Source organism: Parasteatoda tepidariorum, chromosome 4, assembly GCF_982258835.1.
Source record: "Parasteatoda tepidariorum strain Cologne lab strain chromosome 4, Ptep-v5.0, whole genome shotgun sequence".
NCBI classification, from domain to species: Eukaryota; Metazoa; Arthropoda; class Arachnida; order Araneae; family Theridiidae; genus Parasteatoda; species Parasteatoda tepidariorum.
The window spans coordinates 102,668,048-102,685,279 of record NC_141758.1 but is presented as its reverse complement, the minus strand read 5'-3'; positions in this window follow the sequence as shown (position 1 = coordinate 102,685,279).

Sequence of the window (17,232 nt, the reverse complement as noted above, 5' to 3'; positions counted from 1 at the left end):
AATTCTTTTAAATAAAATTAAACTACAAATACAGAGAAAAAAAAATTTCAACATATATTTTGATTAGTGAAACATTTGATAAAAAAAAAAGACAAACATTAGTAATGATACCTTACATCTATATTTGAGTTAAAAATAAAATTTGGAAAATTAAAAAGCTTCACATAATTTTGACAGATAGCTAAAATATATGCATGAATATTAGTTATTAGGCAAAAAAGTAAATGAATACAGAATTTTGAAATAAAACTTTAAATACTTTTACAATCATCTCATATGATCCTGCCATACAATTATTATTTTGTTTAAATGATTAACAGACTTCACTATAAAAAAATAATTTGATTGGGAAAACGCTTTACTAGGCAAAACACAAGGAATTTAACAATATATTTTCGAATAGAGGCAAAAAGTTTTTGGAAGTGAAGGAGTCTGCTTACAATCAGATCTGTAAACTTTGTAAAATACCTTGCAATCTTTACCAAAAAAATACTTTTCTGATGATCAAATATTAATGATAGAACACTAAATATCACAAAATGGCACATACAAATTATATAATATATAAAATATCACTTTAAAACAAAATGCCTAAAATAATTGAAAAAGTAACACATAAAAAATTGCCAATACTAAAGGAGTTTTTTTTAAACAAGATTCTTTTGACTTCTTATTTCTTGCTCATAAAACAACAAATTATTGGAACAAGCAGACTAGAAAGGATTCACAGTTTATTAAACTATCAATATCTTAGAATAGTATAAGATTAAAATCAGTTTATAAAAAGTAAACACAATAAAAAATTTCTTTAATTATAATAAATTTAAATATTTTTTGAAAACTATGAAAATTAAATAAATAAATAGTGATTCAAAATTATGTTTCCAACTTTGACATGAAGAAAAAACATCCTTCAGGAAAAAAATGTATGTTATTCACATATAAAATAATAAAGCTTCAATCCAGTTCTACCCAGGACTGCTCAAACATATCACGGAGACTGCAAGCAAGTTCAACTGCTAATTTTATCTCCAATAAAACTGAACAGATAAACTAAGTCTAGGCAAAGAAATCACAGAAAAATTTTAGCATTAACAAGTAATAGTGGGCGAATAAAATTATTTTGTCATTTCCATAGTAAAATTTTTTTTCCTTAACCTCACAAATAACTTTTACTCATTGCTTTAGGTGTTATTATGCATCAAAAACGAAATAACAATCCTGCATTACTTCGTAAAACATGTAAACAAACAAATGTATACAAAAATACATTTAAAAAAAATATATGTAAAGCAACAAAAAGATATTAGATAAGAAAGTTCAGAAATACAGTAATGTAAAAGATAGGATTAAAAAAAATTATGTGGCTATTAACCCTTCGATTGCTAACTGTTAAAAGTTGAGAGTTACCGGGAACTGAATACTTTTTCAAGCAACATAGATCTAAACAACATTTTCTTATTCTTAATTTATATTGATTATTCACTGCTTGTGATCACTTGAAAAGTCTAAGGCTTAATCTAAAACCTCGCCATATCAGTTTCTCATGTCTTTATGGAAAGAAATTTATGCCACAGAGTTGATGCCTGTGATTCGCTTTTCAAACGTCTCATCATCACTGGGAATGTTTTTTTACCAGCAAAGAAGAAAAAATTGAGAAATTATGCTGCTGCAAAAAAGATAGCAACAAAAGGTTTTGGTCCCGAATAGTCAATAAATGATTCAATAATATTATTGTTAATCATTTATTGTCTATTCATTCGACAACAGACAATAAATGATTCAATAATATTCATTCACTAGAAGAAAATTGCCTCCTATTTTCATACAAAAATAAAAAAACGCAATTGTTTTTCAAACAACCCAGCATGTATATGGATAATAAAAGTTTAAAAAATACAAGAGACCAAAATACTCGATATTTAAAAAAACAATTGCAATATTACATTTAATTAAATAAAGAAAATTTAGACATACCAGAAAATGGGAAGGAAAGTGCTTCTTTGTATACCAATATAATTCTTCATTAAAAATGATTAACTATGCTTTGATAAATACTTAACAAAAACTGTTCTTTAAAATTAAATTATGTTCATTGCTCAAATAATCATACCTAGAACATATATACTTTGCTACCAGTAGCAGACATGTTTAAATAAATTTAAATATCTTTATAATGCTAAAAACAATCAATTCAACTTTTTATCAGTAACTTTTGAAACATACAAGTTGGAAATCATAATTATTATTGTCATCATAGAAAAGCAACTTCTTGATGAATTAAGAAAATTCCTATTTAATCCTATTGCCAGAAACACACAAAGGCGAAACAAAGAGCTAAGCGTTTTTTAACATCTACAGCTTTCCTCCTCCTAAAGTAATTTACTATGCTTTGATGATACATGATCCAGCATGCATCGTTTTGTAGTGAAGCGTTTCAAACAATAATCACAAACAAATGGCTTTATTCCTTCGTGCGTTTTCATGTGAGTCTTCAGATTTCCCTTTTGCGTGAAACGTCTGCCACACTCTTCACAAAAGAAAGGACGCTCTCCAGTGTGTGTGTAAGTATGCATTTTGAGACTGGAACTATTAGGAAACTGTTTACCACAGGTATCGCACGTATGAGGGCCACTGGTATTCTGGAAGGAGCCCAAACTAGAATTTGAAACATCGCTGAAATAAAGGATTCCTAAAAAAAGGGGTAAACATTAATTAAGTATTCAAAATGGCTTCTCTTTCCAATAAATAAGAGGGAAGAAAAAATAAACCTTTTTTTTCTTCCTTCCAAAACAAAAACACAATAAGTATTTAATAAACAGCTTATTTAAAACTCGTCCCTTATTTCAAATATTTATAGCTTATGCTTATTTATTTAAACAAAATTAAAATTTAGGACACGAAAAAACTTAATTAAAACAATTACATTATGAAAAGAAGTTTTATTTATAATTGTGACTAATAGTGCATTTGAGGAAGCGTGGAAATATTAGAAATTTTTAGACAAAAGCATAATACACAAGATCTATTGATATTCTACACGCAACCAAGGAAGATTATTCAAAAAATAATAATAATAATAATAATCATTCAAACAAAACAATTTCCAAAAAAAAGTGGCTAAGAACAAAGTAATTGATAAAAGTTTCCCAAAAAAAGGTGAGAAAAAGGGGTAAAGGGTTCTCAATTGGATAAATAATTAGGATACTTTTATCACATTCTACTTTTATTCAAAGTTTCCTTAATAGGAGGTTGTAACAAAACAAAGCTATAAAAATTACCTAATAAAAAAGTAAGAAAAAAATATTATGAATTGAGGAATACATATTTTTACTTACTTTTTATTTGTAATATACCAGACAAAAGAAGAAATAAAAACAGAACAGTATTTAATAATAGCACGATTTTCAATATAATTTGATTTTTTTAAGCAGAATATTATCTTCTTTAAACATCAAAAAGTATCAACATCATTGACTAAATACATGAAGCACAAGTTTAAATTTGTTTATTTATTTTCCGGATAAGTTAGACCTTTAAAGAATAATATAACACATGATTCCAAATCTTGCAAGAATATTTTTTAAACCAGCTGCAAAATTATGTCAGAACTTGAATAATAATTATATTTCTACATACAAAAATTATCTTAAAAATAACTCAAATAATCTTGATTGTATTCTCAGATACAATTTTTAAAAAATGTAGAAAATGACATTAAGTCAATTAGCCAAGCAAAAAAAAAAAAAAAAATTAATTTGAGGCAAAAAAATGAAATTTAAAATAAAAAATAAAAGCTCTGGAATTTAAAAGCTTTAAAACTGACTTCTGCAATTTTTAACATTATTGTTCTCTCTTCAAGCATAATTTCTTAAACGAAAATTAAATAAATAAATAAAATTCTACACTTACTAAAATGTTTTAAATGCACAAAGCTTTTATCAAAAAATGCTTTCCTCATAACTGTATGATTAAATTTTATAAACCTAAGATAACATAAATTTCAAATTAAAATGAATTAAAAATTTTGATTACCTCCTTTAAAAAGTTTTTATTCATATAAATATCAAAATACTAGCTTTAAAGATAATCTAGCTATGAAACATACCTAAAAAACAGCTAATTTAGTCAAATTTATTAAATGATTCATATAACAAAAGATCTTTACTTGTATTTTCATCAAACTTTTACTCTTTTTTTTTTAAAAAAAGATATACATAATAGAGATTTTATGATTCAAACAGAAAATTGTGTCATTTTTAGTTGATTAGTTAGTAAATTGTGTCATGTTTTGAGATAAAGTAACAAATTATTTATTTATTTTTTTGCTAGGTATTTCTCCCTCTTAAATCACCACATTTGGAAGAAAAAAAAGATTTAAGTACTTAATAATTTCAATTTCAAAAATTTATTTATAAAAACTCTGCATTTTTAAAAAGAAAGGATTAAAAAAAGCAAAGAAAAATAAATTTTAATTTCTAATAAATGCACGACACAGGAAAACAGTAAATAAATTGCTAAAGTAATGCATTTTCCAATGTACTGAAAAGTTCAAATGCATACTCATTAAAATCATATATTATATTTAAAAAGTACTAACATTTGCACAAATTTGCAAAGCTTACAATTGGACAATAAAACAAGAAACTGGTTTGTTTCACATAATGACAGGTTACGAAATTTAAATATGAGTCAAAAACTTAGAGCCAAATCTCAAATAATAAAAAAAAAGCATTATTAGTTAAACTGAAAATTTTATTCAAACTTAAACTATAAACATAATTATAATAATATGTAAACATAATTGAAATATTATAAACATAAATTATGAAAATGAGGCATACGTTTAGTTACTTCTTAATTTTATTTAGAAATAAAAAAAATTTTGATTTGCATTAATTTGCTAAAAAACATCAATGCTATTACAAGCAACCTGATTTTCTGCCTTTTTTTAACACATTAAAGCAGAAAAATTATTGTGAAAACCAAACCTCCATAAGCTGTAGAGCAGTTTAAATAATTTTTGATTGTCATATTTAATTAAATTCTGCTTAATATTTAGAGTTAAGTACTGTTATTTCCTTTTCTTTTAGAAAAAAAAATTTAAAACTTTTATTTCAAAAATAATTTTAAGAAACATTCAAAGTAACTGATTTAAGAAAAAATTTAGTTCCTACAAGACCCATAATATTTTATTTTGAAATCAAGTGAATATGAATCTCGATATTGGAGTTTTAAATCGTCTCAAAACGAATCGTAAGCCAAACAAACTTTAAAATATTAGCTTTAAAATATTAGCAGAGAGTGATTCTATTATGGGAAAGATAAGAATGGTTTTAAAAAGTAATTAGAATAGCGGTTTAAGTATTTCAAAAACTAAATTATTTGTCTATGCTATTTAATCAGATTATTAACAAAAATTATAAATCACTTGAACAGAAAAATAAATAAAAAAAGATTACTATTTAAATATTTAACCAGTAGATAAGCTGAAAGAGAACTGATAAGAAATATTTAAATAAAAATAAACTAAATATACATAATGTAAAAATTAAAATATTTTCTTTGAAAGTATTTTCAATATTTCTCAGACTATATAAAATAAGTTATAAAAAAACAGTCAAAATAATTTTAATCAAATTCAAATATTCAGACACAAGAGTAATAAATAATATAGCTCAAAAGTTAAAATTTCCATAAATATGAGAAACTATTCAATCCATAAAATAAAAAATATTGATAATACTAAATAATAGTTGCTAGTAATGCATATAACACAAACAATAGGAATTATATGTAAATATGCAATATTCAGACTTCAAAATGCTCAAAGAAATTGACGTCATCATCAGTTAAAGATTTTAAAATTCATTTAAAATGTATATAAAAGTTAGAAAAATGAAAAAGAAACCATCATTGATCATCAATATTGAATTAGAACTTATTTCATTTAGGAGGGAAATTTCAAGATACATCAAAATTGTGCTAAATCATTTCATTGCCTTTACATGGTGTGTCTCTCATAATTTAATTACGTTATAAATAAATGCATAATCTTCCTATTGAATTATAAATTAACTAATTTAAAATATTGCCAAGTCCGTTATAAGAGAGCTGTGTTGGGTAATAATAATGGAATGGAATAACAAGATCTAAAAACACACACAATAGTTTGTGTTTTTACAATTCCTCTTATATTTCAAGCTCCGTCTGGGTGAAATTGGTGAATGAATTCACAAGTGAAACATTTACTTCTATAGGATATTATTTTTTCCCCATACTGAACTAAGCCTCATTGCCAAATATGGTACCATTCTGACTATTAGATGGTACTTCACATGCCTCTGAATAGGCCCAGTTTATTTATAAACACCCAGAACATTTTTTTTCTGCAAACCATAAAATATATACTAGGAAATATATTCAATAACAATTGTTTCCACATTACATTTTGCCATTTATAATTAGATTTTTTTTATTACACAATATGTTAAAAAAAGATGTAGAAACTTTTTTTTTTACGAAATATATTTTAAATAAAATGTTAATAAGAAAATTGATTTTAACTAAAAGGTAAGAAAGTCATATTTGGCAGAAAAAAAACAACAACAAACATATTACTATCAGAGTGTTTAAACATTAGTTCGGAAAAAAAAAGTGATGTTTCTTACAATACAGCTGTCGACAATATTTTACACTATTAAAACGCAATAGCAAAATTTTAAATTACAAAATTTATTATATTTCAATGATTAAGTCAAGCATTCAGTGGTATAAAAAAAACTTATTATTAATTGATACATAGTTGGTACATCATGGTAGTAAAAATAGAATTCTTGATATGTTCCAGTAAAAGGAATAAATTGTACACCCTCAAAATTAAAATACACATATTACGTTCGTAATATTACGTTATGTTTAATAAGTGAATGAGACTGAACACGTTGCTTTGAAGAAAACTTCTGATTACAAATATTGCAAGAGAATGGTTTAAGGCCCTTGTGGCTATTCATGTGTCTAGCAATGCACCTTTTAGTAGCAAATCTTTTGCCACACTCAGCACACACATGACGGAGTCTTTTAATATCTTCCTCACTGTACAAGTGCTTTCGTTTAGTGTGCTTACGAGCTGTGTGAGACAGCACACGTTGCTTCGTAGTAAAATGCTGATTGCAGATGCTACATTTAAATGGCTTAAGACCTGTATGGGTATTCAGGTGTCTTTTTAGGTTTGATTTTATGGAGAAACATTTCCCACATTGTCCACACTTGAATGTGCGCCTCCCAGCATGAGAACGATAATGAGCTTCAAGGCTTTCTTTGGTAGTAAGTATTCTGCTACATATATCACATACGAGAAGATCGTCAGATTTCAAATCCTCATTGGAATAAACAAACACTAAAAAGGAGGATAAAGCATTATTTCTAACAATTATATGTTCATGCAGTTAGAAATAAACAGCAAAAAGAAAAGATCTACATTTAGAAAATAAATTCACAATCACTTACTCATGCAATCAGAATTTTTTTTAAAAAAATATCTACATTGAAGAAATTAGAAAATAAATTAACCTTTACTAACATGTCAATGCAATTGAGAGGAAAAAATATGAAAAAATTATAATTTTTGAAAAATTCAGATAACAGGTTCTCACAATTTCATGCTATAAGAAATAAATAAAAAGGTGAATATGCCACAACTTTCAAGTACGCAGTAAGATGTTTCCATATTTTGTGCTTCCATCTTGTGCGAATAGGGGGATACTTTAAATTATCTAACAGGAAATAATACAAAGGAACAGTTTGATTTAAATATTGTGTCTTTTAGAAAAAGTGTGACTTATAACTAAATTGCACCAAGACTTGCCAATTACACATATTTAATTTTTAACTAATAGATTTCATCAGACATTGCAAAAAAAAAAAAAAAAAAAAAAAAAAAAAACTTTCAAAATGGATATGAACTTAAAAATAGGAAAATCTAAAATAACTTAAAAACAAAAGACATTTCTGAGATTTTTCTAGAAAAAACTTATAATGGGTATTGATGGGTTAAACATATTAAACAGAAAATATCTTACAAAATAAAGAATGTTATTTAAATTTTAAATGTTTTCTAGCCACATTATTTAAAGAATAACAAGAAACATAAACCAGATTAAGCAATGCTATGCCACACTTAAGGTTAGAAAAAAATTGCCACAATACAAACTTAAGAAAACAAAAACACTAGAAGCTACAAAAACGTAAAAAAGAATGAGGAAAAAACATAGCTTGGGATTACAATGAACTTAATTAAAAATCGAAATAATGCTCAACAGCGAATGCCCAAGTAATCAGCCAAAGCAATAAGCAGTTGAAGGTTAGGAAAACAAACAATATCAATATAAATTTCACAAAATTACAACACCAACAAAAAAAAAAAAACGCTCATCTCGTAACTTAATAAAATCAGCTTTAAAATTCCAGTGTGTTTATTGCTCAAATATAAACAGTATCATGATGTAGCCAAGGGGGCCACGGAAGTTAAGGCATGACCGTTCAAGCATTTTCAAGACCAATGAAATGAGAGAGGCAATTTTTATCAGCATTATACACCCACCACTTTTTCTTTCACGGAAAGCTGTTATCCATCGATTTGAAACTGGGTTGGCTTTAAGTCACCCAGCTTCAAATCGATGGGTAACAGATGAAAGTTTAATTCTTCAAAAAGATCTTAGTTCTTAGTGCTTTAACCACTGAGCCAACAAAATTCTCGTACATATAAATGTACATGTAAAAACTTTTTACAAATAAGTTTTTTGCTATACTGTTAAAAATAAAAAAAATTGTGATTGTTAAACATACAATCATTGCTCACTTACTTCTAAAAAAAAACATTTATTGCAAATTATACAACATGTACATTTTTTGTCAATAAAATTTTATGAACACATATTTTAAAGTGTGAAAAGATAAAAAAATAAAAAAAACGAGACAAGACTACGTTGCTTGTCTGCCTCGGTAAATTATAGATCAGACATCTGTAAAAAATGCATTTTATATAGAAATGATACATTTTGATTTCACACTAGACACCTATACAGACGTAAATACAACACTCTGAAATTAAAGTATTAATTAGCAAGTAAACACATCAAAATAGAAAAGGGTCACAAGAGCATCTAATTAGTGAAATTAGAAAAAACTTTCAAGACTTAATAAACATAAATGGAAAGAGAAGAGTTATTAAAATACAGTAAAATAAAGAATGATAGCGGAATTCATGTCTCTAGGTCAATATTACACACATATGAATACATACTAGACATTTGTAAGTAAAGCCAAGCTTGGATATCAGCAAGCAGGATGAAAAATTTTGAATAGTAAACATTATTAAAAAAAATAAGGAATAAAAACTGCTCAGTAATATTCTTCTTTGAAAATGAACTAAGTTTTTATTGTGTTAAATATTTAATCCTGTATTTGTAAATTGTATAATCCCTCAATGAAAGTGTATTTGTAAAAAAGATATATTTGTCAGTGACAAAATATTATGCTCGTAAAAGCTAAAAATTGAGCAAGTGAGTTATTTACATTGCTGCCATTTTTGGTTGAAAGCATGTTTAGACAATTTTTTTTTTCTTTTAACATTTCACAAAACTATTTTCACTTTTTACTTTTATTAAAATAAGATTTCAAAAAATTTAAAATGCTACACTTATTTTTTTGTAACCTATAAATATGAACTGATTTTAATAATTTAAGGTAAGATAAATGTACTATATTATCATGAAAAATATATGAGCAATAGGGATAAACAATATTACACAGTTTAATAGCAGAATTTCTGAATCGAGGATTACAGTAAGCTATCTAAATAGAAGATTTTTATCATGCAAACCTTGAAACATAAGGATGTGCACTATGTAGAATTTTGTGTTAGATGTTGTTCACAGATCATATAACTAACCAACTTCAAATAGCAATGAAAATATCTGACAGATCAATATTTTAATGCTTTGATTATTAAATAATAATACTTCAAAACACAAAAGATGCAATCAAGTATTAACTATTACCCCCCAAAAAATTTAAAATTTCAAGAGTGCTAGCGATTAAAATCAATAAATTTATCAATTTTATGTTGCTTTAGATATAGGCGGTTTATGAAGAATTAAAGTTTACAGAGAATTGCGTTAGACAGTTAAACTATACTACAATATACAATGTTTTAGATGGGAATTTCTCATACAAACACTACATGCAAATTGCTTTTAATTTTACATGAATCTTCATGTGGGATTTAAGGTTCCCTTTCTGTGTGAAACTTTTGCCACATTCTTCACATTTGAAAGGGCGTTCTCCTGTATGTATGAGACAATGCATCCTGAGGCTGGCTTGGGATTGGAATTGTTTGCTGCAAACATTGCAAGTATGGAGGCCACCAATGGGATAAGGGAGTCCTGTGTGCATTTGTGAATGCACCTCGAGACTGGATTTGTTTGGGAATTGATCACCGCAGACGTGACACGTTGGAAGACCACTGACAGGAAAAAAGCCAGAACTAGAGTTTGAAACATCACTGGAGTAAGAGTTCCCTAAACAAAATATAGTAATTTTATCATTTTTAGGAAAGTTAGGGTAATCTACATTAATTAAATCCTGCAAAACATAAGTTTCAAAACCGAAAACTAGAAATAGAAATCAAATTTATTGCAGATGTAATCTAAAATTTAATTAGCTTTCGAGAACATTTTTCATTTTTTAAAGATTAACAAAGCTACACATGCGTATAAAAGAATTTCAAAGCAAGTTATAAATAAGTTATAGAGCATGATATTCCATTATTTTCTTTAAAAAACGCTGAGCGAAATTTGTGAATGCGCCTCAAAACTGGATTTGAATAGGGATTGTTATCTTTAGATACGACATGTTATAAAAGACCATTTACAGAAGAAAAAAAAAAGACCTGAATAAATTACCTTAACAAAATATGGCATAGATGTCATTCTTTAGTTAAGGCTATTTACATTGAAAGCTCAGGTAAAGAATAAGAACACTATACTTCTAAAGAAAAATGTATTACACATTCTGAATTTTTTATTAAATATTTGGCACTTTTTCAAAAAATCAACAAAGCTATACAAATGCATAATAAAATTTCAAAGTGTAAGCCAGAATAACAATTATGATTATAATTTACTCTACATTTAATTGATTTAAAAAAAATACTGCATCAAATTTGTGAATGTTTACACAGGTATAAGAAAGGAAATGCTTGTGACAGGGTTTGTCCAAAAAGAATTATTGGAAACTTTATTTTGAAGCAAATATGCATGCATGATTGCTAACTCATATCTGACCATCCAAACAATAAGGACAGTCATTTTTGTCAAACTCAATTTTATCTTCCACACAAGCTACAATGGAGTGCAATCTAATTGCACTGCATCACAGAAAATGATTGCTATCATGTTTTTTATCAAACTTGGCAATTGGTAACTTTTCTTATAATATAGACAACCTTTGGTGATAGTTTATCGAAATGACAATTCTACTGGTACAACAAGTCGACAGGTATGGGTTTCATTACTGTGGGGGGGGGGGAGGGGGATTTAACATTTGATCAAAATCCTTGCCACTTCACCCTTTTTTGAACAGATTCCTGCCAAGTTGAACTATGCCAATAAACGATTTACTAGCTACCCTACTGCTCAGGAGTAATTTGGCCCAAATTTCTTATTCCCATGGATAAACTCACATGAAAAGTTATTTCAATCCTGGCAGCCGATTTAACAATTAGTATGTATACATAGCGAGATGTATGTTAAATCGGTTGTGGCTTAAGTTATTCTTGGTTGTTGCATGAAAGTTTCATGGCTTTTAAAAAATAAATTCCTGAAAATGGAAAAAAGTAACGTGCCATCAGTGCCTGAAAATTTTGCTGAAAGCAATGCAAGAACACAAAAGACTATTTTTAAGTATTTTGTGTGTTATATTGTATTATATGCGTTGATTGGATCTATAACTGCTCTTTAATTAACTCACTAATATAAACTTTTGGACAAACTTTGTAATTAAATGAAAATCATTGAAAGAAAAAGAACTAAAACTGGAATTAGAAACATCACTGGAGAAAATTCCCTAGAAAAAAAAAATAGTAAAAATTAAGGTTTTTTATGTGTGAAGTAACTATTAAGAAAAATCCAGTTAAATATGGGTTAAGAACTCTGAGCTTCATTTAATATTTATTGCAGGATGAGAATTTAATGATTCTGAATCGATCAGAACACACAGGATGAAAGTATTAACTAAAATGGTTACACGTGAAAGATGTGTTACAAGATGCCAAACAATACTTGAACATTTAATGATATCTTTTAGGCTATAGAATGGAAAGTACAGAATATAATATGCACACAGAAGCTTTACTACAAACACCAAAAACAAATTCATTTGTGAACTTTCATGTGTGTTTTAAGATTTCCTTTCTGTGTGAAACCTTTGCCACATTTTGTGCAACAAAATGGACGTTCTCCTGTGTGTATGAGCAAATGTATCTTGAGATTGGCTTTCCATGCGAAATGTCTGCCACACACATTACATATATAAGGACTACTGTTTAAGTAAGAGCCATGACCAGAGTTCGAAATATCACCAAAACAAGTGCTCCCTACATAAAAATAACAGATATTACTTTTAATGTGAAAGTTATGACAATCTATATTACAAACACTTCTGAAATGAGTAAAAAAATAAAATCAGCTATCGGTATAGATATATTGAGATACTATAATAAAATCTTAATTAGCGAAATTTATTTTTAACACAAATACAAAACACTTAAACAAGAACTTCAAATACAAACAAATATTTAACTTAATATAAATTTTTAAATGGGGTTTCTTAGTAACGGAAATCTTTCTCTATAACCAAATAGACATATTTCTCAATAGATTAGTGAGCTTTTTGGCCTTGGCTTTCATAACAGCGTAAACAATGACATTGTATACATGAAGGCGAAGTACAAAAACTCTTAAATTCTCAAAACAAAATGTAATGAATATTATATTTTGGAGCAAAGTTATATCAATCTAGTTAAATTCAAATGCAAAAATTTTATAAGTTGAACTAGTTTAACTTCATACAAGTCTTTATCTGGGTTTAAGTTCGCATTAAACCCAGATAAAGACTGTATTCCAGACTAAAGACTGTATGAATGTGGTAAACATTCATCACAACTAAAAGGACATTTTTCCTGCATCAGTCTTCCATAAGAATTATTTACAACGTGAATGGAGACTACACTAGGGAAAGAGGACATGAAGAACTCTTATTGTAAAAGAACTTTGAAATAAGGATTCATGTAAAATCTAATAGACTCTATATTTTCAGGTAAAGTTAACCTTTTGCGTATGGGGTTTAACAGGATAACCTGTCATTCTGGCCCATCTGTTGTAAAACCAGCTGTATGCTAAGGGTAAAAGTGATCCACATTGAAAAATCTGGCAAAATATAGGTTAGAAACACTTAACAATAGTTAAATAAGGTTACAATAAAATATTAAAATAAATTATATAATACTAGCCAATATCTCAACTACTGATAACGTTTTTTCAGCTGCATGGCACAATGTGTACAACTTAAAAAACAAGCTTCGTGAACCAAAAAATACACACAGAAGAGTTAAATTTGAATCTAATATTCATATGAGTTTTAAGGTTGTTTTTCTGTATAAAATCTTCACCACATTCTTTACAAACAAAAGTGCATGTTATAGCATTGGTTCTTAACATGAAATATTTGCTATAATATACATAAATCTATAGCATAGATGAATAATATTAAGATATAAACCTTTGAAATAAGAGTTTCTATCATAAAATCTAAGAGATGCTGTATTTTGGGGTAAAGTTAAGCTATTGTTTATGATGCTTAGCATTATAATATCTATTCTGGTTTATCAGTTCTAACAGCCACAGAGGGTTAAAGCAATCTACAATGAAACATTAGACAAAACATGGGTTAAGAACACAGAACACCAATAAAACTAACATTCTGAAATAAATTATGAAATTCAAAAAATTTCCAAGTATTGATTATGTTTTTTAAGCTTCATGACACAAGATACACTACTTTAATAAAATTATTATGTAAAGATTAGATGCAGAATGTGTTAAACTTAGTATGAGTCTTCATATGAGTTTTAAGGTTGCCTTTCTGGTTGAAACCTTTACCACATTGTTTACAACAAAAAGGTTTTTCTCCTGTATGTATGAAAGAATGCATTTTAAGACTGGCATTGGATTTGAATTGTTTGCCGCAGGCATTGCACACATGTAGACAGCCAGCATTGAAGCAGTTTAGACTAGAGTTTGAAACCTCACTGAAATAAGAGTGTCCTAAAATATAAGAGAAAATATATATATAATGTCATTCGAAACAAAAAATCTCAAACATTTTTATTCGATTGTAATTCACAATTGCAAAAAAAAAAAAAAAAAAAAAAAAAAAAAATGAAGATTTTTTAAACAAATGATACTTTGACATACTTTAATAAGATAAAATATTATTTATTTCAATTTTTTCATATGTATACTTTTAAACCAAACTTAAATGATAATTTAAATAATAAAATAATGAGATCTCATTCACTGTCTTAAATAAAATTTTATTCATTTAAAGGATATGAAAATATCAATTGCTCTAACTAAAAAATTTACTAAAAGAAATTCAACAATGTAATCAAATATAGCCATTCCATTGGCAAATGCCATAATTTCTTTAACTTTATTTACTCGTTATTTCTTAACAAAAAAAATTTGTATGTTTTATTGAAGACATTTCTCTAAAGACTCCTTTTTCCAAACAGCACATTTCTTTAAATATTTTACTTATTTTGTTTATTTATTTACTTTATTTAGATTTTGTTTATTTATTTACCTGTTGTATTTCAGTCTAGAACCTTATAAGATAAATGAAAAAATTTTAATGAATAAAATAATTCTTTTCAAAAAAATGTAAAAAAGTTTTTTAATAAACCTCAGTTTTATAATTAAAGTAAAACTCATTTTAAAAAAATATTTATAATAACTAATTGAAAACAATTTTAATCAAAAATGACTTGATTATCAGTTAAGCACTTCACAAAGATAAATTAGTCTCAATACTTGACTTCAGGATTTTCTTGTTGCTTAACTTGTACACGGATATGGAAGATAATATTGTCAAATCTGCCATTGGGATAGGGATTCATGCTGGAAAATAACTATACAGTATTAAGTATTACTGTATTAGAAGATTTTACAGCATTACAAGATTTCAAGGAGAACAAAGCACTTCTCCAGATTCGCAAACTTCAAGAGTGTACAAACTCATGAGCACGTAGACATACTAATACAAGACGTAATACAAGAGTACCAAATTGAGATCACATCAGTGTGCTCATGGACTGTAAGAAACAAAACCGCTCTCTGCGGACAGGGAGAATCCCTTGTTATGTGATCAGAATACTGAACAGGTAAATAGTTGGGCTAAATTAGATAGTTAAAGTGAAAAGAAGAACTCTAGCAAATGTACTCAAACTTACATGGACATGAAAGAAAGCATAATTCTGAAATTCACAACTAGGATAGGCAGTTTGTCAAGAATTATATTATTGTCAGAAAATATCTGAGGTATTTGAAGACTTTAAGACTCTGCTAAATAGTCAACTGAATAAAATATAGTGCTTTGAGATATATATTCAGATTTACAGGTCAGCATTACAGTCAAATACAAAACTGGGCAAAGCTGTTTATCAATAGTTATATTATTACTGGAAAAATATGATGTATTACGAGAATGATTATAAGCATTAATAAATTAGCTATATAGACAGCAAAATAAAAATATATACTTTATTTAGAAGGAAAATTTTTGTACAGAAGAGAAAAAATAATTGAAAAGAGTGCTTTCTGAAAATGATCTACTTGAAATAAATGCCAAAAATAATCAATATGTTAGTGCATTACAAATCCTCTAAACAGATAAAAGTTCTTTAAAAAAAAGATTTAAAAAATTCTAATATAAATAAAGCTTAAACAATTAATTACAGGGGCTGATATTTACACACATTAACAACATATTTTAATTGTAGAATAGATAGGATACCTAATATAATTCCAAATTTATAAATCAAACTCTGTCAACTGGGTATAGCATAAAATAAAGAACACAAAGTTAATATATCAAATATAACAATAAATAAATAAATCTAATAATTAATAGGTCAAATAATTTTTAAATTCAAAACAATGAAAATGGTTTGTAAATCTGGAAGCAGTTTTTTCTCCAAAAGGATTTCTTTTATTTATTAAAAAAAAAAAAAAAAAAAAAAACTTAATTTTTGTGTTTCTAGAGGATGCTGAACTCAAATAATCAGAAATATGTAAATCAGTCTTATAAATACAACACTACAATTAGCACCTCACACTGGTACTTTTAAAAGATTTTTATGATGGCACTATTGAGTGGTGTTGTTACAAGTTTATGTAAACCTTTATGCAAATTTCTATATAATTTTGCTACTTCCAGCTTTACTAACAAATTAAAAAAAATTTTTTATCTACAAATGAATTTCCAATTAACTTTCATTTTTTTAAAAATTCATTTATATATTTATGAGGCACAGAATGGTACTTGTGTAAAATCCCGTCGACCACAAAGGCAATTGTAACCAGTGCATATTCAATGGGAATTTTAAAAGATGTTGAAATTAGTGTTTTAAACAATATGATTACAAAACTTTGCGACGCAAGATTATGCAGAAATAAAAGTGAACATATATTTGAATTTGGTGAAGATGGCTGAGGGGATTTCACAAAAGTGCCCACAGAATTTATTTAAAACTATTGTTATGCTGAGAAGCTATGTGATACAACAAATGCTGTTTTAGAGAAAATCTTTTGGAACACAGAATGCATGGGTATGGCTTCACTCCTGTATGAGTCACCATGTGTCTCTTAAGACTCGATTTTTGTGAGAAACTTCTGCCACAACTTCCACAAGCATGAGGGCGTTCACCGGTATGTGTGAGGTAGTGACGTCGGAGCATGGAGTGTCCTGAAAACATTTTGCCACAGATATCACACACAGGAAAATCGGAATTGGAACTAAAGTAAGGAATTGACACATCTGAGAACGCATCGTCTGGAAAAAAAATGTTTGAATTAAATCATTTACAAAGTACGCAAAAGCAAACCTAAACTT